This window comes from Ostrea edulis, chromosome 7 (assembly GCF_947568905.1).
Source record: "Ostrea edulis chromosome 7, xbOstEdul1.1, whole genome shotgun sequence".
NCBI lineage: Eukaryota > Metazoa > Mollusca > Bivalvia > Ostreida > Ostreidae > Ostrea > Ostrea edulis.
Window position 1 is genome coordinate 74,565,359 of NC_079170.1, and position 24,879 is coordinate 74,590,237.

Genomic DNA, 24,879 nt, shown 5'->3' on the forward strand with positions numbered 1-24,879 from the left:
GTTTGGACAAACTATACTTTTTTAGCTTTTACATTTTAATTGTCAAGAATTTTAGGGAAGAAATCATCCTTTGGCTACCATCCTCCGCTTTGAAAAAAAAGAAGAAGTGATTATTCTTGTCTGCATCTAACATCTTCCTAAAATCAAGAAATGATTCAGAAAAAAATGTACATTTGTATGTCCTCTCCCGTGGTGCAAAATTAAAAAGGGTTATACACATGGCGGGTGTAACCGATACCTAGGTTATGGTTACTCATGTGTCATTTAATACGCCAGTATCGAGATACGAACTCTTCTGTGTAGGTGGTGCATTTAATGGCACTTTGAATGACTAAGTGGGACAGAGTGGACCTACAGTCAGCGAGGAAGACGATGAAATGCATTAAAAGCGGCTTCTCTTTAAATATGTAAATGTGGGGAGTACAAAATACGGTCGAAAAAAATGTTTTACTAAAGTGGAAACATAAAAACAATGTCATATTTGCAAGTAATATCTTAGATATGGTACTTATGACCAACGAAATAACGTGATATGATAAGAATTCTATGTATTTAATTACTCCCTAAATACTTATAACTTACTTAGTTTGCGTATCAGTCGAATTCGGGTGATGTAACAGTGTATGAGAAACTTACTGAGTACATTCACTTACACAGTGATGAAAATTAGTCCCACTCCCGCTTGTAAACAAATTGTTTCTCGTCTCACTATATACGAGAGTTCTCCAAAGGGAAATAACTCAGGCATATCTCGAAACCGGCGTATTGATAGAAGTGCCAAAACAATTAAATTGAATATCAGGATCAGGTACCCACTGTCAAAAGAATTCAAGATATTGAGCAGATAATATCTTCTTTGGTCCGGAGTCGATTGACTCTTGCCGTTTTGGAGATATGGAGGGAATACTTACTAATACATTAATGCTGTTATTATCATTGATATTATTATTGTAATTCTTATTATTATTACTATCATCATTATTACTATAATTATTAGTATTAGTATTGTTATTATGCTAGAGTGGATACTTATTAATACATTAAGACTTGTTCTACAGTACGACTGACCGACAAATGCAAATAGTATGGCCCCTCGTTTTCTAAGGGTTTGTACAACTAAAAGATGTCACAATATGTCATCAGAGTTAAACTATCTCTGTTGGATTGCAACTCAGGTAGACTCGTTTTACACTGGATATGAAACAAAGTTCTCCAAGACAGTCAGAGACTCGGTAGACACGAATCCTGTGAAGAGGAAAGCGTTGGTACGAGGAATAATTCCACATTGTTTTTCATTTCTTTTTCAAGAAAATGCAGGATATTATTTCATATGGAAATGTAATCGAAAACAAAAATAAACACTAGATTAGTAATATGCATTTTGCGAGACATATAAACTATATCCAAATAAGTAAGAATAGTGGATTCGAAATACAAAAGAACAAATGGCTTTAACCAAGCAATTAGCGGTGGTGGATTCTTTTTTTTTTTTTGCATGTAATATGCAAAAGAGGAATTTGTCTGTGGTAATTGTAGACAGTTTTTTTTTCGATTCCAGCCAGCGAATTACAGTGAATAAAAAGATATTTAGCTGACATAATTTATAGATCATAGAATGAGACCGGGTGTTGTATCTGCGTGGTTTCTGGAATCACGTTAGCGGTATCGTGGGACTGCCAGGAGAGGAAACACTAATTAATATCAATATATAATGGTAACACGACATTTGTTTTCCATTTCAGCTTCATTCCTGTCCACTTTTCAAGGTACTTCAAACGAATCCATTTATTTTTATTGGTGTTCATTAAGAATTCAGAGGTTTTAGTCTTTTACCCAACATTTCTTGGAATCTATGAGTAGATATTATTTATCATATTAAAAGTCAACATTTAACAAATGTAACATTTCATAAAGATGTACTTTAAATGAGATCAATTCATCGTGTTTTCAAGCATCTAGGGGCAATGAATATCAAATTATTATTTTGAAACAATTAGTCGTCTTCACGGATGATTTGAAATGCTCTAGATTGCATTTGATTTCTTTCTTATAACCCTTCCGCTAGCGGCATAGTATAGAGGTTTTTAAAGACTAAATGACAATATTCTTAAACTGATTTAAATCTACATGTATAAGATTTACCAAACAATCTGGACAAAAATGTCAAGCATCTAGGAGAACTCAATATCGAATGATTATTTTCAAATAATTAATCGCCTTCCGGAACGATTTGAAATGCTCCGAATTGCGTTTTATTTCTTCATTATAACCCGTTCGCTAACTGCACATCTTAGAGGTGTTTAAAGACTAAATGACAATGTTCTTTAAATCGAATAAAATCTACATGTATAAGATAATACCCCAAAATCCAGACAAAATGTATTTCTTAATAAAAATAATAGTTTGCTTAACCTCAAACATTAATGTATGGTTAGAGCTTTTGTATAGTCAATTGGCTCTGTAAATGTTTTCTATAATCAAGGCTCTCTAAAATTATGCGTTGTTTTTTTATTTTGTATAGTTTGTGAGAGTTATGAGAGTGCTCACTTTTTGTTATGTTCGCCTTTCATTACTTTTGAAATTTTCTCAGGGGTAATTGCAATGCACAAAATATCGTCTTGAGCATCACTGAAGGGACATCTTTTGTCGAAATGCGCATCTGGTGCATCGGGATTGGTACCGTGTTTTCTTTGCTTTATTAGTTGATCATTCTGAAAATAAGAGGAGCTGTTAATCAAAAACAAAATCGTGGTCAGTGTACAATTTTCTGCATAAGTGATAGTGGCGAGTAAAAACCTCACAGAAATAGACTGTAAATTTGCGGGGTTACTAACAAGTTGAAATAGTTGCTAGCATTATCTGGGTCCGTTCCGTTTCACTAAATTCCAAAGTATTCAAAATCTTAATTAACACATGCATTTTGTTTTACATTTTTAAGTACGTGATATTAACACGTATCCACCCCCTGTTATTATATATTTGTTTCACTATTAACAGTCTTGTTCTACCTATTCAACTCTGACTTCATTTTCTTGCAACGAGCCACGTTCCATGTGTGCAAAATTCAATATTTTTACCCAAATGTTTAATAAACATGTTATAAAAAAAAATGGAAATTAGAGATTTACGTTTCTTGTCATTTCTAACTCTGAAAAATATGCGAAATATGATGATGGCCATTAAATGCTAATATCAACACAGACATTGGTATTGTGTGGAAAGGAACGGAATTATCGTATTAAATGTTTTTGACAGTAATAAATGCATATCAAAATTTAAACCTAGCTTATACAGTGAATACAGATATCAAAGCAGAAGAAAAGCTCACATAATTGGATGCAATTGTCAATAAATACTAGAACTTTAAAGCCTCATATTTTATTTTACAACCCTCTACTTTTCATAGGTCCACATGTGAGTGGACAAAATTAAGTATATAGCGAGATCTGTAAAGGCTGGTATCGTATTTTATCGCAGACTACCAATAGTCACATTCAAACGAAGACATTTTTCATTTCAAATACGTTTTAAAAGGATTAATGCTTCTATTTACTTGCCTCATTTTTACCTAGTTAAAAATAGAGAACATTTTATATATAATATAAACATCATACGGAAATCGAATATAACTCTTATGTCCCTAGGTCCTCAGCACCCCTTGCTTGTTGTAAGATGTTACTATATGGATTGGTCCTTCGGATGAGACCGTAAAAACCGAGGTCCCGCGTCACAGCAGGAGTGGCACGAAAAAGATCGCTCCCTGCTCAAGGTAGTAAGCGCCGAGCATAGGCCTACATTTTGCAGCCCTTCACCGATAATGGTGACGTCTCCATGTTAGTGAAATATTCCCGAGAGGGACGTTAAACAATATACAATCAATCAATCAAAGATTTAGATACACCCTTTTGGGTTGTCCTGTTTTTACGCGCTATCGGTCAAATTAAACGGTATGGTACGGAGAGTGTTAAAACCTAAACACAGGTTCATTTTTTTTGCATAGGAAAATATATTACAAAATATATTACAAAATTACGTAGAGCTGATGACATGAACACATGTGGGCGTTTCTTTCTCATATCAAACTCATATCATATTCGACATTTGATCGATTTTGACCTCCACTGCTGAAGGTTGTAACTTTATTAGGAATTTAATCTTAACTGTCCATTGAGCGAGAACCTTCTTGTGTTATAGAATGTTATATGGGTATTGAAAACATGTGTATGGCAGGCATTTTCGTTTTCTTCATATGTTGACAGAATTCTACTCGCGGGTTGTTGAATTTAGTTAGCTTTAAGGAAATACTAAATCAAGAGCATATTATTTCTGTGTGAAAAAATTTAAGATAGCTATATATTAATCTCGTAACACATACACCTAACTCCTATAAGAGGTTCAAAAGAGGAGGAGCATTTTATTATGCATAGTGTTGTACGGGTATTTAAAATGAGAATATGAGAAGGAAATTGAGTTTCGTCAATTTCTGAGAAGACTACAGGATGTTGAACTCGTTGACCTTTGAGGAAATATTGTAAACTTAGTGCATAGTTAATCCGTTTAACACTTCTTACACACATTTATAACAAATACTTTTGTAAACAACTTAAAGTTGTGCGTATTGTAATAATTTTAATTATGAACACATATCTAACTTTCGTTGATATTTGCAAAAATGGGAAGTTGTTGAACTTAGACAATTGCAAGGAGATATTTTACAAACGTATCTGTTGGTTTGTCTATCTACCTTATGTCACATTTTTAAGCTAAGTCCTTTATTGATAGTTTACAAAATAAAATATCTCGCAGCTTGGTTATGCCTGATAGTACTTTCAATCAAGTTTTTCAACTCATGGTTTCAGAAAACACTTGCAATAAGGATATGACAGGTATGTTCCATACCCTTCCAGTACTCTTGTTCCAAATAGTTTGTCACCTGGAATGATTTGTTCGCCTGTGAACTGAAATCTTTGAATTCATTTCGCGCACGTGATATCATTGACAGACCGGTGTCATTATCTTTGAAATCAAAGTTTTGATACCTTTTGAATTCTACATAACTGAACAGAATTTTCACACAGAAGTCATCAGGTGTGGCTTTGTTTCCTACCCAAGTACGTGCCTGGTAAGTAGTCTCAATATTCCAATGTTCTTTCTTACTCCCATGTATAATACTCCAGACACTCACATCCATCATCTTCAAACTAACACATGCGAAGCATAATTTCAAGACAGACATATTGCTACCACAATAATCTTGTAGTAGGCAGACCTAGTTTGGGGTATAGTTCAAATGTCACAATGCGTCATGAGAGTTGAAAATTTCTCCGTTGGATTACAAGTCGATAAGCCTCTTTCAAACCCGAGGACGAAACGAAGTCTCCCTAGATAGTCAGAGTCTCAGTATTTAGAAGTTAAGTCACAGGTCACGAATAGCAGATATCCTCTGAAGAGGAAAGCTTTGGTACGAAAAGGAATTCCACATTGATTTTCATATCATATTTCAAAATAAAATCCAGGAGATTATATCATATTGAAATGACATAGAGAGAAAAAAAACCACTGACTTAGTCATACATTTTTTGGTGTATGATTTATGAGTAGGCAAGCGCCATTACTGGATTGGGAATACAGTAGAATTTTTTTGATATAATTTATGACTAAGCCAAATTTTACATGTAATATGCGAGAGCGGAATTAGGCTGTGATAATTGAAGACAGTTTTACATGTAATATGCGAGAGCGGAATTAGGCTGTGATAATTGAAGACAGTTTTACATGTAATATGCGAGAGAGGAAATACGCTGTAGTAATTGAAGACAGTTTTAGCGCATCCATACAGTGAATTGTAGTAAATAAAAAAGGTAAATTTTAACTGACATAGATATTATAGAATAAGACCAGGTGCTGTGTCTACGTAGTTTGTGGAATCACGTTCCCGGTATTTTGGAACTACTAGGAAAGAAAGCACTAATTAATATCAATATATAATGCTAATGCGACCATCTGTCATCTGCGTTTCGTTCCCATCTCTTTAATATACTTCAAATGAGCGCATGGGCTATTTTATTGGAGTTTATTAACAAATCAGAAGTTCTAATATTTTACCAAACCGTTCTTGGGATCTATGAGTGAATATTATATAACATACTAAAAGAACACATTTTGAAAAATGAAACATTGGATAAAAGTGCATTTTAAATGAGATCAATTGGTCGTGTTTTAAAGCACCAAGGGGCAATGAATAATATTTAATGATTATTCTAAAACAATTAATCGCGTTCCGGTACGATTTGAACTGCTCTGAATTGTGTTTTATTACTTCATTTTAAGTCTTTTGCTACCGGCATATTTTAGAGGTTTTTTAGAGACAAAATAACGATATTCTTCAAATCAATTGGAGTGTATACATGTGATGGGCATGTGACATACATGTAGCATTGCGTTAGGGATCTGACGGAGAATATTTATAAAGTTTGTAATGGTACCCTATGACCACAAATAGGTATGCAGGGGTCAAAGGTCATATATCTGCACGTTTTTCTGTGAAAGATGAGTATATACATGTATCATCACCCCCTCACTAAATTATGCTAAAAATAGAAACCTCTAAATGTATTAGCTAATGAATCTTTGACAATGCTACAAAAACACCACAATCATATTAATCAATTTCATTGAGAAATGAATTTATGATTGCTAGATAAGAACACCCAGAGTAACAGTTTGACCATAGTTTGTCTTTTATTCATCCATTCCACACAGTTCAAAAAATTACATAGAATGATAATTAGTAAATGTCAAATGTACTAAAATATAATTGTAATACAAACTGCATGAAAAATCGCCTTTTATCACCTATTTTTTGAAATGGAATATTGACAAAAGATGGACCTCCATCTTTTCATAATCGTTTATTCTCCAAAAGGTAATTTTCCACCTTTAGTTTCAGAAAAGATCAATGAACGGTGGTATGTCAAGAACTTTCAAACAATGAAAAGGTCATTTCCAATTTTCATCAACGCAAAAGATGCTAAAATGTCATCTTTATCTTTTGGTGGCTTTCGTAATTATGCTGTCTGTTCTCTCTTACCACCCTCTTTTGTATTTCTAAAAGTTGCCACTTGTGTTTCATATCATTTAATTCAATCAAAATATACAACAACGATAAAATAAGTAATGCATGGTGAAGATAACGAACAGTGATCAATCTCATATCTCCTATAAGCAATACAAAATAGATATTTGAGCAAACACGGACCCCTCGACACATCAGAGGTGGGATCAGGTGCCTAGGAGGAGTAAGCATCCCCTGTTGACCGGTCACACCCGCCGTGTATTTGCATGTATTTGTTCTAATTGTATTGTCGACTTTACGAAACGCATTGCAATTATCAATTCCAATGATATATTATTGATAAAAATCTAGGAACCGTTGCAAAGATAATAAGTATAATTTAAACGCTATGCATGTAATCGGGCGACCACTTTACCATCTAATATATACACAATGACAAAACTCTGCCTTAAAATGTGAATTTTGAGGGAAATAAGAAAATTAAGACATAAATGGGGGTAGGGCTCATATATCCATATGTGTAAGGCTTAGGGATTATTTCATGAAAAAGACCTCTGCAATACATACAGGTGGTAGGATTCGTTCTTTTATAGAACATAAAATGAATGAATATGATGGGGGTGGCCACCTCTCCATATTTCAGTTATTTTACACAAAAAACGTCTCTCCATAATATACACTGTTGACAATTCCTTGTCGAATAATAGTATCGATTGAAATCGGGGGTTGGGGTTCGGGTGTTACCTCTCCATGTTTGCTAGGTTAGAAGATTATTTTATTTAAAAACACCCCTACATGATAAACAGGTTTGAGGATTCTACCTTACGCTGCAAAACTAGTATTTGTATTTATAAGATCACTGCTATATTTTTGTTGGAGAGAGAAAAAAAAATAATGTGTGTCAATATACAATGACTTCCTAAAAATGTGTTAATTATTACATTATTTACCTACACTATGACTACGGTAGTGTGTACGTAGTACACACGTACATACACACTAAATCAATAATTTGCCTTTGATGCACCTATTCCACACACTTTAAACAATTACAGAGCATGCTATTAGTAAATGTCACATTATGCTAAAATGTAATCCAATTTTATTTTGCCATTTTTATTGTTTACAATGCTTAACTAAAGAATGTCTAATGCTCAATTAAAATTTGCATATCAGTTTTTGACTTACAAGTGAGATACAGTTCTCAAAATTCTTTTTTATGGAAACAATGCCTGTGTCATGTTTTTGTTTGCATGTATATTGTTTAATAGAAAATAGCATGTCGAAAATAAATGGAATATGAGAAACACTAGAATCTGTTTAAGGTTGAGATCAATAAGTTAATAATAAAAAAAATAACAATTGAATTCTTTTTTGCTTTGATATATGTTTATGATGAAGCTTTGATATAAAACATATCAAAGAATCAAACTAGATAATCGACCTCATTTAGTAGAAATATGGCAATTTCAAAAACACCTTCTTTAGTCTTTGTAAAGCGTAAAAAGTGACGAAAAATAAGTAACATTTTAATTGCAAAAAGGATCATGACTTGTCGCATATGGTTTCAAAGACCCTTTCATATGATTGTATATTACGCATCAATTTCAAGTTCAGCATTCACAAAGCTGCATTGGCTAATTACCTTAAAATTGTGCAGAATATTTGCACACAGAGTCATACTATTGCTTTAAATATTCATCAAATTTCTCATTTTATTTCATTAAGTGATTAGTCTATCAGTACGTTAAATTATTTCAATTCATTAAGTGGTTAGTCTATTAGTAAGTTAAATATCAGAAAAAAGTATCCACTATAATGGGGTTCAATATGGAACTAGCAAAAACTTCTTAATCCAACCCCGTTCTAACAAACTGCGTTTTCTTAAGAAAAAAGGGTTATTAAAAGATATTGTATACAATCCATCATAAAAAAAAAGAATTCCTGAAATTTGAAGAGTCTTTGTAACATTTTTTTTAAATTAATAAATATAATACAGAAGTATGTATTTCAAATTTCAGCTTATACTTTATTGTAGTTCTCGTTGTTGACCCTTGTGTACTTACATTCAGATTGATTAATTGATTTATTGATGTTTTCTGACAAACATACGTAACACTATTTCAGTTATCTGGTGGCGCCCAGTGTTATATTGGTGGAAGAGAGAACCCAGATACAATGTACCTGGGAAGAGACCACCCACCTTGCGAAAGTAAACTGAAAAACTTTCCCACTTACCGGTGCGAGCGGGATTCAAACCCGCGCCGACAGAGGTGAGAGGCCGTGTGATTTTCAACGCGATGCTCTAACCACTCAGAATATAAATGTATCATACCTCATCATATTTGATGTTTGATATTTGAATTCTCCCACATAAACATCCACACACAAAAATTGATATATGATTTATATTTGTTAAGACAAGTGTATCCTGAAGTCTCGAAATTACACCCCACCCCCTTTCATATACCGCATGGTATGGAGGAGAAAGAATGAACAGAACATAGACATCATGAATTACGCTCGGTGCATGAAACGAGAGAGAAGATTCAGCCAGCAGAGATAAACTACTGACCTTTTTATAACTTAAAATGTTTAAGCATTCCCAAATCACCTCTTGAAGAATTGAACTTGACAATAGTAGGTTCCTATAAGCCATTTATGTTTATCAGCTTCTATTATCCAAACTCTGCTCACCGTAACTCGTTTTTGCTGTCATAAAAAATCTGAACAAAGAATGATTGAGATTGAAAATTTGTCATTTATTACAATACCAAATGACGAAAGAAATCTTCAACATAAGATTTTGGGGGAAATCAGATAATACATTCTACATGAAAGTACCTGCAAAGCTAAATTACTCAAAGTCTGATTTCCCCCAAAGAAGACAAAATAACTTAAATAATGCTACACTATAAGATGACAAATACAAATTCATCAAAACAAACCCAGAGCAAAAAGATGACGAACAAATAAGGCCAACCCAAATGATTAAAAGCCTATATAAAAAGATTGCATAGCACCGGAGTAAACCTCCATATTGAGGACGGAAAGTTGGGGTGGTGGAGGGTTGAACAAAATGAAAAAACTTTGATCCGTTTTACAATTTGTAGTCACTGAATCCCATGTATATGAAAAGGCTAACGTTTGCAAAACACAAACTATCGCGTGCCTATCCAAGCCATTGATTGGCTAACAAATTTGAGGCCCCCAACGGGGTAAAGTTATACGAGGTCCCCAATAGGGCAAATGACATATATACGCTTTAAACATAAATGCTATTATGTTCCATAATATTGATTTTATGTATTCTATCAAAGTCCCATATTTTGCAGAAGTTCTTGAATTTTTTCTGTAACCTTTGAAGTTGTGGGGTCCATGGGATATGACATCAACACTGTAAAATAGATCTATATATTCAAATATCGAAAAACCATGAATACTTAATATCCGAAGAAATGTCTTTACAGATGTATGAGTTAAAATGGAAAATTCCTTTGAAAATAGTTTACCTTTCTTGCTAATTTTTAAGGCAAATTGCTGTTGAACTTGTTGGCTCGAAGTCCATTTTAACTTGCACTGGTCATTAGGATGATGCTTAGGAAAAAAATCATCATAATTAATATTTGCACTGTTATTAACCATCAATTATACTGTGTGACTGTCAGACGATATAAATTCTAAAATTGTGTGTCTCAATGCATATTCAGAGAGCTTTAAAATACTGATACATTGAAAATTGCATACATAGTATACATTTCATTATGTTACTTTAAATATTGTCTGAAATCAGTATTACATGAAAAGTGAAGATAATAATCAGTAATCAATCCCATAACTCCTACAAGCGATAAAAAATAGATAGGTGGGCAAACACGGACCCCTGGACACACAGTGGCGCGATAAAGATCCCCCTGCTCAAAGGTTATAATCAACGAGCATAGCCTAAATATTACAGCCCTTTACTGGCAATGGTGACGTCTCCATATGAGTGAACAATTTCAAGAGGGACATAATTGATTAATTGATTGATGTTTTCCGCCACACTCAACAATTTTTGAGTTATATGGTGGCGCCCACTTCTTTATTGGTGAAAGAGAGAATCCAGATACAATGTACCTGGGAAGAGACCACCGACTGTCCGAAAGTAAGCTACGAAATGTTCTCACTTACCGGCACCAGTGGGATTCGAATCCACGCCGACAGAGGTGAGAGTCCGTGCGATTTTAAGCGATGCTCTAATTATTCGGCCACGGAGGACCAAGAGGGACGTAAATATACAATTAATCTTCAAAGAATAGAGTAATGATTGCTTTTAACAGATCTTGTAATCAGAATATATGACATATTAATGTTTTTGCATCCAAAATAAATGTATGTATTTGAATTTTTTAGAGGAGTAATGCGTGTATTGGGTTAAAATTCATCTGAAAAAAGTGGGGTTTCTGTTGGATACATTTCAAATTACAATGGTAAGCATATTGAGTTCCTATAGTTAATGAGAGATAATGCTTGAAATATAACATTCTAATTTGTTTTAAGACTGGATGCATGCATTATTTTTTAGTCAGCAATATACTAAATTATGTGTCAATTCTATAGTGATACACAATGCAATTGAAATATGACCTGTGATAATCGATTTAATTATTGTATGGATTATATCCTGACTTATCGCGGGGTATTGTTGTAATAAATTATCTAGATCTAGAAAGAAGTAAAGTTTAAAAAAAAAACATGGGTTGCAATAAAATGCACTCTAAACTCAATGAATATGTAGGCTTAAACATGAGATCTAAGGATTTAATGACTAGAAAGGTTTTCGAATATTTGAGACGATGGAGTTTATCGTGTCTTTTAAGGTCTTTATAAACAGAGTAAAATGAACAGTCATACTGTAAAGGACGATCTGTGCTCATTCATATTTCAAATTATATATTGTCCATGACTGTTCAAAGTCTACCTTTAAAGAAATCCATGTGCAATCTTGGATCAGATAACTAATGCCATGATAATCATACGAAAGGATGAACTGTTTTAATTTTTGTTGTTATAATCCTACTTGATAAAAAAAAAATATTTTTATAGATTATCTTTTCATGAATTAAATTAATCCATTAAAAATGCACATTTCATTTTTTATTTGCTATACTCTTTCTTGAAGCGCATTGTTGTTTACACGTTATGTAGGATAAACACAGTACAGGTAAGTAGAAAGGATATTTCAGCAACATTTGAAAAAAGCAGTAGTGGAGAATTCCACACTCGCATGCAATTAACAGTTTATTACGCACACATGTACTGCCAATAACGGCTACGTTATTTTAGATCCCGGGCGTACAAAGAACGATAAATCTTTTAACTTTACTGGATAATAAATGATAAAAGTAGTTAGGTGCCTTGCTTTTATCTTAACTTAGCAAGCACACTACTTTGGATCTTGGATGTACAAAGAATGATCACTCTTTTAACTGAAGCAGTTACGAAATTGGCTTGTATCGTAACTTAGGAAGCACACGAAATATAAGAGTGGATAAAAATGTTTTTAAAAACGATCTTCAATAATTGTGACTGGTTTTTCCATAGTGAAGTCTTTGGGATAGAAATCACATGTAGCAGCAGTCATCTGGGTTAATCGTTGATGGCCAGATGACCCAGTTGGTAGAGTACTTGATTAGAAATAAAGGGGACCTGGGTTCTAATTTTGATCAAGTTGACCACCCGTGGACTTGTGGGAGAAAATCCTACCAGGGGCAAAACAATCTAGATAGTGTGTCTTAGAGCATAAACAATTTAGGGAGGGATTAATGTAGCAGTCGACCACGATTCATCACCGATGACCAGATAGCTCAGTCGGTAGAACACCTGACTTAAAAAAAGGAGGCCCGGTTTCGAGTCCTGGTCTGTTCCGTTGCCTTTTTTCCGTCCTGTTGCAAACACCTCATTGGATAAACATATTTTCATGACAATCACAAAACGGGGATCCTAAATACTTTGCAAAAGGATTTGTAATGAAAGGTGAAGATAACGAACAGTGATCGAATCTTATAACTCCTATAATTAATACAAAACAGATAGTGTGGCAAACACGGTTCCCTGGACACACCAGATGTGATATCAGGTGCCTAGAAGAAGTAAATAACCCGTGTCAACCGGTCACACCCGCTGTGAGCCCTATATCATGACCAGGTAAAGGAGTTATCCTTAGTCAAAATTACTGTGCCAAGAACGGCCTAACAATCGGCATGAAACACGTTAGACAGCATTTTACCCAATGAAAGGTTTCATTGAAATCCGCATAATTATATCAAACGTGTATGCAGGTATAAATTTCAATGATTATTTTTTCAATATTGATGTTTTCACTGCAAACTTCGTTTTCCTAGTGTGCGTTTTACATAAAATCGTAAGTCTAGAGTATGTAAGATAGATACCGTTCATTCATTATAATTATGTTATAAATTACGGAATTATAAAACTATTTACTACTTTGAATAAAATTAGAAATAAACGAATATCGTGATACTCGAACCCATATACAATTGTTTCATAATTTATTATATCATTTTTCACAATGAATGCAATGCAAAACCACTTTGTAGAATATTTTAATAATCTACATAATTTTCATAGGGTATCTATACCAAGAATATTTATATCATCCGTTCTTTTCGTTACCTGTATCTTTCTAGATCTTAATTGCTTACTCGAAAATATGTTATGAATATCATGTAAAAAGATAAGAATGTTTTCTCAGTAATGATGACGTCCTAATTTAAAGATGCCCCTAATATAGCATCGACATACATCCTAAGACTTGTCCTAAGTTGATCTTGGGATATTCTAGTTTTTATCTTACGTTATATCTTCGGACATATCTCATGAAAGTTTCGTGAAAATGCCTTCTGGTTCTGAGACCTGCCCTCATCAATTTCATCGGTGCTGCGTTCCTAATCTTACTGCTGTTCAAAACAGAATATCATTTGGAAAATAAAATCTCGTTTTGCGTTCTAAATTTAGAATTTTGATGTGTAGTGTAAAACCGGTTTGATGGGCAAACCGAAACAATATTTATTTTGTCAAGATGGCAGCAAACGTTTCTTCGGTGGCCATTGAATATGACCGTCAGATTTTGGAATCCCTATCAATACTATATTACTTGACAACGTGTTTTGAATCTTTATTAATACTATTGTGAATTCAAGGCAGATGACAATGATCACTGCAGCACCAAAGATCATTTCTATTGAATAAGATATCTGACTTGCAAGTCTAGTACTGAAGTATGGTATAAAAATGCCATATTACAGTTGCGGATGTTTTCCACATCTCTGTTTCATTTGCATTTCTGACAAAAACTTGTTTGATACAGAAAACCTTTACCAGCAGCTCCCAGCAGTATGAAAACACACTGAATAGATGTTTCTATCTATAAAACAGCCAAGAAATGAACAATAAATGTTCGATGATCTATTGTTTCATGGAAGGTGAAAATACCGAACAGTGGTCAATCACAACTTCTATAAGCAGAACAAAATAGATAGTTAGACAAACACGGACACCAGAGGTGGGATCAGGTGACTAAGAGGAGTTAACATCCATGTTCCATTAAATGTGCACATGGAAATACATTTTTGGAAACTGTGGATTGAATGTTTTAACAAAAATGCATTTTTGTTTTAGAATTTAACAATCGTCATGAAACACGTCAGACAACATTTGACCCAATGATAGGCTGTATTGACGAACTAGATCGTTATAACGACCGTAGATTTTCCGAAATGCTGACTTCGATTGAGACTGTTGAAATCCCTTTACCATCAACTTGTTTGTCAGTAACCTGCCTCGATTTCAAAACTGACCATACACAGAACAAGCTCTTGCATATCGAATCATTTGGGAGATGTAGATACCAAATGCAGGTGATATTAGAATATTGCTACATAAATATGGGAAGTTGACGATGGAGAAGCTGACATTATCCCGTTTGTCATACATTTGATTTGTCAGTTTGCCGTTAATGTCTATTTTCAATAAAATATCTAAGTATGAAACAGAAGTTGACGATTCTATGGTGTGTTTTACTTCGAGATCACAGGGATATATCGAATTGATATATGAATGGAAGTTATGATTGTTAATAGACAGAACGTAGTCGATATATCTAAACGTCGAATTGAAGGCCACAAGATATTTTTTTCTTGTCACATAGAAGTTTTTGAATAAAGTCTGCTTCATACGAATATAGAAACAGGTCAGCTAACAGACTTTTTGAAGAAATGTACATCAACCGCTTGAGCATCAGTAATGGCAGACAATATAAAAAGCCTTTCGGATAAAACTAGACACAGGGCAAATTGAATATATGTTTAGATCGTTTGATTGATTGGTTTGCTGTTTTCTGCCATACGCAACAATTTTTCAGTTATCTGTTAGCGTCCAGTTTTTATTGGTGGAAGAGAGAAACCAGATGCACTTTACCAAATACACACCGCCGACTTTCTGAAAGTAAACTGGGAAACTTTCTCACTTAACGGCGCAAACAATTAAAATAAAATACAAATGAAAAATGCCTTACATTTTCATCATCTTTTAAATGATAGTCATGGTTTAGATATCAATGTAATCCCCTCCCCTGCTAATCTAATAAAAAACCCACTACATCTATTAAAGTCATAATATATATTGTTATAAATATCACAACATGTATGCAGTGGTAGTGCTCATAATCTCAAATTCTGGATGCATAGGCCTAAAATACAAAGGAAGTCGAAGAAAACACGAGTTACATATTTAGTTCAGTTTTGTTTTGTCCAATCAAACATAGCTTTATCCTGCTTGGGACCTCTTTTAAATTGTAAATACCTTTTTATTAAACTTCAATCCATTGGAGCTTTAAAACCGCCAGTCCGTGCTCTCAATATGAACCGAGCTGTCCAGCGAGAAGGGCACATTCATATGAGCACGCTTTCACCAGAATGTTGTGACAGCAATTACAATATAACTATTGCAGACACTTTGACTTTGCTGTAACTGTTGTCCGTGTTCAGCTTGTTCTGAGGTGAGTTTTATGTAATGATTTTTATATAGTATTTTCTTTGTTAGAAAGGTCCTAAAGCTTCCAAGTATCTTGTTCCATACGTCGTGTTTTGTGCTTGTTTCAATACCGGTTTCTTTTTTCATAAACGTATTCACTATATAGTCCTGTTTGTAAAGTTACTGCGTGTAGTACTGGCCATAATTGTTTCGCTGTAGGAAACGTATTGTGTAACTCATGCATGGAATTGCTAGAGTTTTGTGTATCTTAAGTTATAATATGAAGTAACTTATATGTATAACAGTGTATAATGTATATATCCATGGATAATGTAAACTAAGGTTTCAATCTGAAAACCTGTGTGTATGTGTACATTTATACAGTGTTACTTTATTGTCGTAGGTGCTACCTTGTAGTGTGTACCAAGTGCACGTGTACCAAGTACAACAGTATAGAAACCAAACACTTTGGGGAGCATTGACATCTGTGTTTTGTCCACGTATGACAGCAGTCATCAGTGTAGTGGATATGTGTATAAGCGAGACGCCATTTGAAGAACTTTTACGCTCACCGCCATAAAACGGGACCAGAAACCTAGATTTTAGTTGTATACCAAATAAATATATAAATTGTTTTTATGACTTTATCATTTATCACATTCTAGTCATCCGTGTCAGAAGTGGGATTTGGAGAAGAATGTGATAATTGAATATATTATAATAACCTACTTTTGTACAAAAAAATGTGTTAAAAGTTTCTTACTTTTCTGTGATGTTCAAAGTTTACTTTTTGTAATTGTTTTTCCATTTTGTTTGTCGTTTTCATATTTTCATTATTTCTTTTCTTAAATGTTGTAGCTACATCCGGTACAGTGTTGTTTTGGACTTCAGAGTAAGCGACAGTATTAGCAGAAATACATCTCAGTAGTAAGTTTGGTCATGGGCGAGATTTACAGCAAAAACAACAAGTGTGAAATAATCCTTTGTAACCAATGTGAAATGAGGTTTTGTCAAAATTAAGAATAGTATATCTAATTTTAAGATATACAAGGTTTTATTACATCAGCATGGATGTTTTGAATCAATTACAAGAGTATGATGAGTCCTTAGGTCTTACGGGTGTTGACTTGCAAAATGTCATTAAAGAGCAACAAGCTATTCAGAGAGAAGAACGACATGTAGAGAAAGAGAGAGTTAAAGAAACAAAGATTGAGTGCTGAAGAAGTGAAAGAAAACGTCATGCTAGAATTAGAGAAAGAGGAGCTTTGGCATGAAATTGAGAAATTGAGAGCTACGTCAGACTTTGAATTCCAGCAGTTAGATATCTGGGGTGAAGGTAGAAGGTTAGACACTGGACAAGGTCATGCTAAGACTAAAGCACCAAAACTTTCCGCTTTTGATGATAGCAAAGACGAAATGGATAGCTATCGTATTCAATTCGAAAGGTACACTGAGGCTCAGAACTGGGTGGAATCAGATTGGGCTTTGAATTTAAGTGCTCTTTTAAAGGGGAAAGCGTTAGACGTGTTTATGCTCTTATGCCCAAAGAAGACGCTTTCAATTACAATGCACTTAAGACCGCTTTACTTCGACGATTCGAATTGACTGACGACAGTTTCAAGAAAAAGTTTAGATTCTGTAGACCAGACACTTACAAAACATTTTCTCAGTTTGCAGCCCGACTTAGTAGTTATTTTGATCGTTAGATAGAAATGGCAAACACACCAAAACATACGATGATTTATACGATCTAATATTAATGTTACGAGATTAGTTTATTCATGTTTGTATCCAAGACTTAAGATTGTGTTTTTTTAAAGTACACATTCCAAAAAGTCTTAACAATATGGCTGAACTAGCTGATCAGTACAAAGATGCGAGAGATATCAGCTCAGTGCAGGCTTCCGGTAAGAGTAGAGGTATTCTAAAGAAACCCGAAGTGAGTCCAAAGGCAGATAAAACAGAATTTAATGACAAAAAATCAGGTTTGTTCCCAAAAATGAATGGAAATGTTACAAATGTCAGAAAGTAGGCAATATTGCTTCTGAATGTAGATCAAAATATATGCTGAATAGTGTAGCTAAACACAGTTCAGATGAACTACAACCAACATGTTTTGTAAGTACAATTGCGAAAGATTCTGTGATAAATTCAAAGATAAGTATACTGTCTACTACCCTTACGTCAGCATGTCAACAAACTGTAAAGTATATCATGCAAATATCTGCAGGCTATGAGGATGGGACACCAGCGACGGTATTAAGGGATACTGGCTGCAATGATATTGTTGTCAGAAAAGGTACAGTGTCAGAAAAGAGTTTCAAAGCTGGGGAGGAACACATGTGTATACTAACTAATGGTTCAACTATCACAGTTCCTGTAGCAGATGTGTACATTGACAACCTTTCTCTACCGGCACATTTTAGAGGTTTTTAAAGACTAAATGACAATATTTTTAAATCGATTTAAATCTGCATGGATCACGATTTGGGGTAGGCATATGACATGTAATTTTGTTAGGAATTGGACAGGGAATAATTTCTTATAAAATTTGTCAATGTATCCCATGACCTCAAATAGATCTACGGGGTCAAAGGTCATATAAGTACACATTTTTGCAATTTTTTTTCTCTGAAATATATATATTACGACCCCTCTCACTAGATTAGAGTCAAAAATAGGAAATTCTAAATATGTGAGCTAATGTGCCTTTTAATATACTACAAAAAGAAAAAAAAATGAAACTAATCAATTTTATTGACAAACAAATATTTTTGGTTGCTAAGTAACAACACTCATAGTACAATTTTGACCATAATTTGCCTTTCTGCATCCATTCGACACAATTTAAACGTAATTACAATCCATGATGATTAGTAAATGTCACATTATTTTAAAAATATAATCTTTGAATAGATCTTAATCATTTTAAAAGGTTTTTAACAAAAATATGATGAAGAGAATTAAGGTCAAAGGTCATCAAATGGAAACTTCGTACTTTATATACTTGTCCATCATTTTCTAATAATATGACGTTTTGCCATTATGTTCCATTAAATAGAATAAGTTTTGCAACATTAAAACAAAGATCTTTCAATTATTGTTAATCTAAAACAATCTATTTTTTTATTCAATTATATTTGGTTGCTAAGCAACAACACCTTATCAAATGTTATCAAAAAGTACTAACCATTTTTCCTCTCCAAGTTCAACATATACGAATGTTCAAGTACTTACTTTCAATCACTAGATTTAAATGTACTTGCATCATATTTAACAAAAATGTTCTTATATTCAACCTCTTGAAACCTATTTCTAGACATAATTCTTGATAATGAGTTGTTCCGACAGGGGCATGCGTTGACCAATATCTGTCTATCGACTGGAACTTCACAGCAGGCGTGTATAAGATAATGCACAAAAATCTGGAAAAAAAAGTATTTCTTAATACTTAGTCCTAAATACTAATGTATTGTCAAAGATTTTGAATACTCAATTGGCTCTGTAAATGTTTTCGATAATCAAGGCCCGCTGAAAAGTATGCATTTAATTACTTATGAAATTTTATCAGAGTTAATTGTAGTACACATGTAATAAATGAGTTACATTCACAGCCAGATTAATTTTGGTAAAGGTAATCTTTTTACGATGCATTTTATTATTCTTTTTAAACTGGAAATCACCGCCACAATATCGGTTTTTAAAACTAGTAATACCTGTACAGTTCCTCTTCAGTGAGAGGCTGCAAACTTCCTTGGGAAGTATATGGCAACCCTTCCCCCTAAATATGACCATCTCGTTCTCAGCATAATGGTTGGTGGCAACACAGATGGAGAAAACCAAATCTTCTGTCAAAGACAGCTTCATAAAATCTGCAGTTCTCCAAATAATAGGTCCCATATCTGAAAGAAAATTGCAAATAAAATCAGTATTGGCCACCATACCTTAAAACGTGCCATACCTTATAATTAGAAACTAATTAGAAATTGTTTTGTCTCATTTTGTATGTATACGATCCCTAGTTATGCAGCAAAAAAAAAAAACCACAAACAAAAAAACCAGTAAAATGGTACACACATATCAGTGTACCATAATGCCATGATTCCAATTGTGAATGGATTATCTGGATTTATTTGAATGTTAATCAAATTTATACTGATTTAACCCTAGATTCAACTTCAAAGAGTCATACCAACTGAAAGCCAGGTTGTCACCCCGAATGAAATGCCACAGTTCTGGGATCAGGTGTTCCTGTGTCCTCCACATCAGCATCCTTCCAATACATGTCTGGATTTGCCAGTAGACTGTCGCTAGCGGATGATACCTGGAAACTTCCCACTAAATATTGGGATGCCAATACCCTTTTTAAAGAAGGAAAGAAATTACAATTAAGAATTGTTGGTTTATGTTTAAAAAGCAAAATCTAAGTTTCACGGTAGCATGGAACAGTTTCGCACTTAAATTTATTTACTCAGATTTATTTAAAGATAAGGTAAGGAATTGCATACATGTGTTAGAAATGAATCGAATCTTTTATTATACATTGCGAGAGTAGCAGAGTGGGTAATGAAAAAAATATATGTATCATGTAGGTATCTGCATTATGCCCAGCATATATTATACACGAGGGCAAATACTGACGAAATTCAGGTTAAAACCTACAGGGTCCAGCGAAAATACTGAAACTCTGAGGGAAAGTGAATGACCCCAGATATAAAAGTTGAATTGAATTGCTTCTTAATGGTACCCAGTGTCTAAATCCCCTTGTATGGTACTCTGATGGGCTGTGGATTTAGTCGAAATTAGAGAAAATCTAGGCAAGAAGGGGATTGATTGATTGATGTTTTCTGCTAAACTCAACAATTTTTCAGTTATCTGGTGGCACCCAGTTTTTTGTATTGGTGGAAGAGAGAACCCAGATACCTGGGGAGAGACCACCGATCTTTTGAAAGTAAACTGGGAAAACCTTCTCACTTACCGGCGCGAACGGGATTCGAACCCGCGCCGACAGAGGTGAGCGGCCGTGTGATTTTGAGCGCAATGCTCTAACCACTCGGCCATGGAGGAGGTCGGCAAGAAGGGGACACGTGCCCATCAGCTCATAGCATACAAGTACCAGCATGTATGGATCACATGTAATTTATGGTCATAAGCTACTAAGTGTATATAAAATACATGCATTTGGATAAAAGAGAAATCAATATGATTTTTCATTAGCCTGTCATAATCAGGCTTTGATTGATGTTAACACACCCCCATTTTGGCCCAAACACACATTTTGTTTTTATTTCTGTTACAGAATAAAGAAAATAATTCAAATTATGATAATAAATTCTATCATTAAAATTTACAAAAAGCAAAGTGCGTTTTCCTAACAGATTGTGTTTTCTTTTCATAGAAAGATAATTTCTTTTATAAACATGGAAAAAACTTGGAAAATAGCCTTCTCAACAGCGGTCGTGAATGCCCAGTCTGATTAAAACCACCCCATCCCATTATACACTAAATATACCCCCTTCTTAGACTCGCGCGTCAGGTGAGGAGATAATTCTGGGAAAAGGGGGGGGGGGTAATCAAACTGCCGGACCCGGACAGGGTGTTATTCACTTGGTTTAGGTATCATAAAATATAAATATTTTCTTTCATGAAACGACAAATCATGGCATCAAATCGCGGTTAATTAATCGTGAATTTTTCATAACATGACAAAACCGCATTTTTTTTCTTTTTAGTCCGCCTATGTGGCTACATCAACTTACATGTACGTATTTATACTGAATGCATGATCGTTTGGGTCATCCTACAATAGGAGATCCAGGGCATCTTCTTCTTCTGACATCAGGTCGTTTTAAAGATGTAAAATACTTGTAAGCGATCGCTGTGACATGACAGTCACGGTGAAGTTGTGTTGTTTTCGTTGAAACGGAAACACGTGTGTTCTCCGTGCACACTTTCAGAAAACCCCGCGATCCGGGTCACAGAAAAATAAAAGTATACAGGCTATATATAGGCGAACTTCCTTTTTGTTTTCTTTCTTTGGCAGAGAAAAAAATTATTACTATTCCGAACAAATATAACGTTTATATCTGAATTTGAAGTACTTTATTTATCTTTTTTTAAATTCAATCTGCCGATGTAACATTCTCAATAGGTGTTTTATGAAGTTACATGTAGGTTGTGTAACTGTTATAAACCAATATTGGTTTTATGCTTTTTAAAAATAGCAGAGATACCTGGCTGATTATTTCATACATGTATGTATGTTGTTTTAGTGTATCAACAGGTACTGAATTTACTAAAAGAGGACAATACAAATAGTTTTCACCACTTTATTGTGCGACGCGCGTCGATTGCTGTTAGCGACGTCGATTTGTCGCTAATTTTTAAGAAAACCGCGCAGCATGTCCCAATTTCATTTTATCGTAATATAAAAACTACCGAGAATTATAATATGAATAAGGGTCCATCAGAAAGAAAATTTCCTCTACTTTTACAGGATGTATTTACTTTTCCCTATTTCCATATATAAATATAGATAAAACGCCGATCTATTTAAACATTGAGAAATAAAATCGTAAAACAACGTATATGTGCAAAAAATTGCTATTTTCTTATAACTTTGCCAGGCATTAAAACTATTTTTTATATGTACTGAAAGCAGGGAATATATGCTTTTCAAAAATATAAAAAAATATTGCATTCATAGGGAAAATAAAAAAAATCATAGCGAGGGGGAAATGACCTTGCGACAAAGCGTTGCGTCATATTTAGACGAAGTCATCTTTCATTTTAAATGATTTTTTTAATTTAATGGCTTTATTTATTCAATTGATTTTTGCATAGTTAAAAAATATAGAAAATTTCCAAAACTATGATATATAAAACATATATATTAAGTCCGTAGTTTCAAAGATTTATAGACACTCCTTTTGCGTAGCCCTGTTTTTACGCGCTATCGGTCATATTGACCGATATGGTAGAGAGGGGGTTAAAGGTCATAGGAGACGATTTAAAAAAAAAAATGTTTTGCACGAAAATATGTTCTTCTTTAATTACTTAACATATGTAAAGAAATCATTCAGAAAAAATCGTAATGAAACAGACGCTACAGACCGTCAAATGTTGCTGTGGTGTGAAGTATCAAAATAGTAAGATGACTTATCTCCCTTGCTTCATGAAGTCAACAGAGACCAGCCTGACGCAAATGTGTATTTATTTATACTAGCAACTGCGGGTTTTAGCCATCAAAATGTTCAATGTACTTACATTCAACTGTAATGTAGCAAGTCAGGTATTCCTTAATACTTTTGTCTAAATGATCCAACGTTAAAAAAGACTTGGGTGTGAAATCTACACCGAGAACACAGAACTCGAAATTGTTTGACAATCATTTTACGCCATTACGGGGGTTGATGAGAATCAGTTTCGTTATTGTATACACTCTACTTTGGCAAAAACTAATGGGTTTATGAAATTAAATATTCGACCAGATGCAATTCTAACTATTTTCGAACACAGACCAACTGCAAGCACAACGAAGACGAGAAAACCCTGCAAAACGTTGACTGTATAATGACGGTAGTACAGATATTCATAATACATAGTATAAACATGATCTGATTTGTTTAGAAATGAAATTTGACTATGAAATAGTCATATGAAGCTATTTTGATTAGAATCCTATTCTCTGAATATATAAGTAAATAAATTGAAGATGAATAGGTCTAACTTTATATGTTGAAAGTGGCATTATCAGACCCCCCTCCCTTTCTGTTTGAAAAAGAATGTTCAAAGCAAATGGTGAAACGATATTGAAATTACAAGTTTTTATATTGGGTGAAATAAACCAATTTCTACGGTCATGGAAGAGTTGGGTGAGGATTTTTTTCTTCAAATGAAGCACTAATTTGCACGTTGGTTTCCTTATTGGGGTCAAAATTTAAAACAAAAAATTACGTTAAGATTTTGAACAACCGGTCGGTTTTCTCCAGGGCGGGACTAATTTTAGGCAGGTGTGAAGCCCAAAGCTCGAGGGAACCCTGCTAGCTTGTATATACCGTCCCAAATACACGGGGTGCTATCTGTGTTACCTGCATTACCTGTACGTTTTTGTAGGATTGAAAAATTCATGGGAGTCATTTTTCTTGTGCAGATTAATCGAAACGTTGATAATAAATCTAATGAATCAACATGTAAAAATTAAAGCTCGATAAATCTATTTGGTATAAATTAGCCATTGATAAACTAGGCAGATTATTCTTTTTTCTAAGTTGTCTTCTATCCATTTGACTGCATTCGTCGGATACCCAGTATCCGACGATGTATGACTGTCAAACATACAGTTTCCAACGGGAGTTCCTGCATACTGTGCAGATTTTGTGGCTATGTACACACCTCGCGATGACTCAACATATTCCAAAATATATTCTGTTTGAATTAGCTTTCCTGGACCGCAGACTAGAATTCTTTGGCTACCTAAAGTTTAAAGTTATCTGTGTGACTCTTCCATAACGCATGACCTACAAAAACAGTCAGGATATTCTTATTTTTCGTCAGTTCTTTCAATAACTGGTCCAGACGAAAAATTCGCTCTTCCTCTGGCTTCCAGTTCCAACCATTATACGCAAGAAAGAGCCTCTATACCGGCTAATGTGATGGTAAATTATTCTTATAGGCCCTAGTATCGCAAATTTTACTGTAAAAGAATGTTAAAACCATTTATATTATTATTATATTCACCTGTTAAACTAAAATAGCTGCACACGATA

General features: G+C 34.1%; 1 long non-coding RNA gene across 1 annotated transcript; it reads right to left on the reverse strand.

The window, feature by feature from the left end:
• Positions 1-18,853: 18,853 nt before the first annotated feature.
• LOC130048503 (uncharacterized) lies at positions 18,854-19,903 on the reverse strand. Its single transcript, XR_008797293.1, has 2 exons — positions 19,828-19,903; positions 18,854-19,536 (listed from the first exon to the last, which is right to left on the reverse strand). It is a non-coding gene; the product is annotated as an uncharacterized LOC130048503 (long non-coding RNA).
• Positions 19,904-24,879: the final 4,976 nt, after the last annotated feature.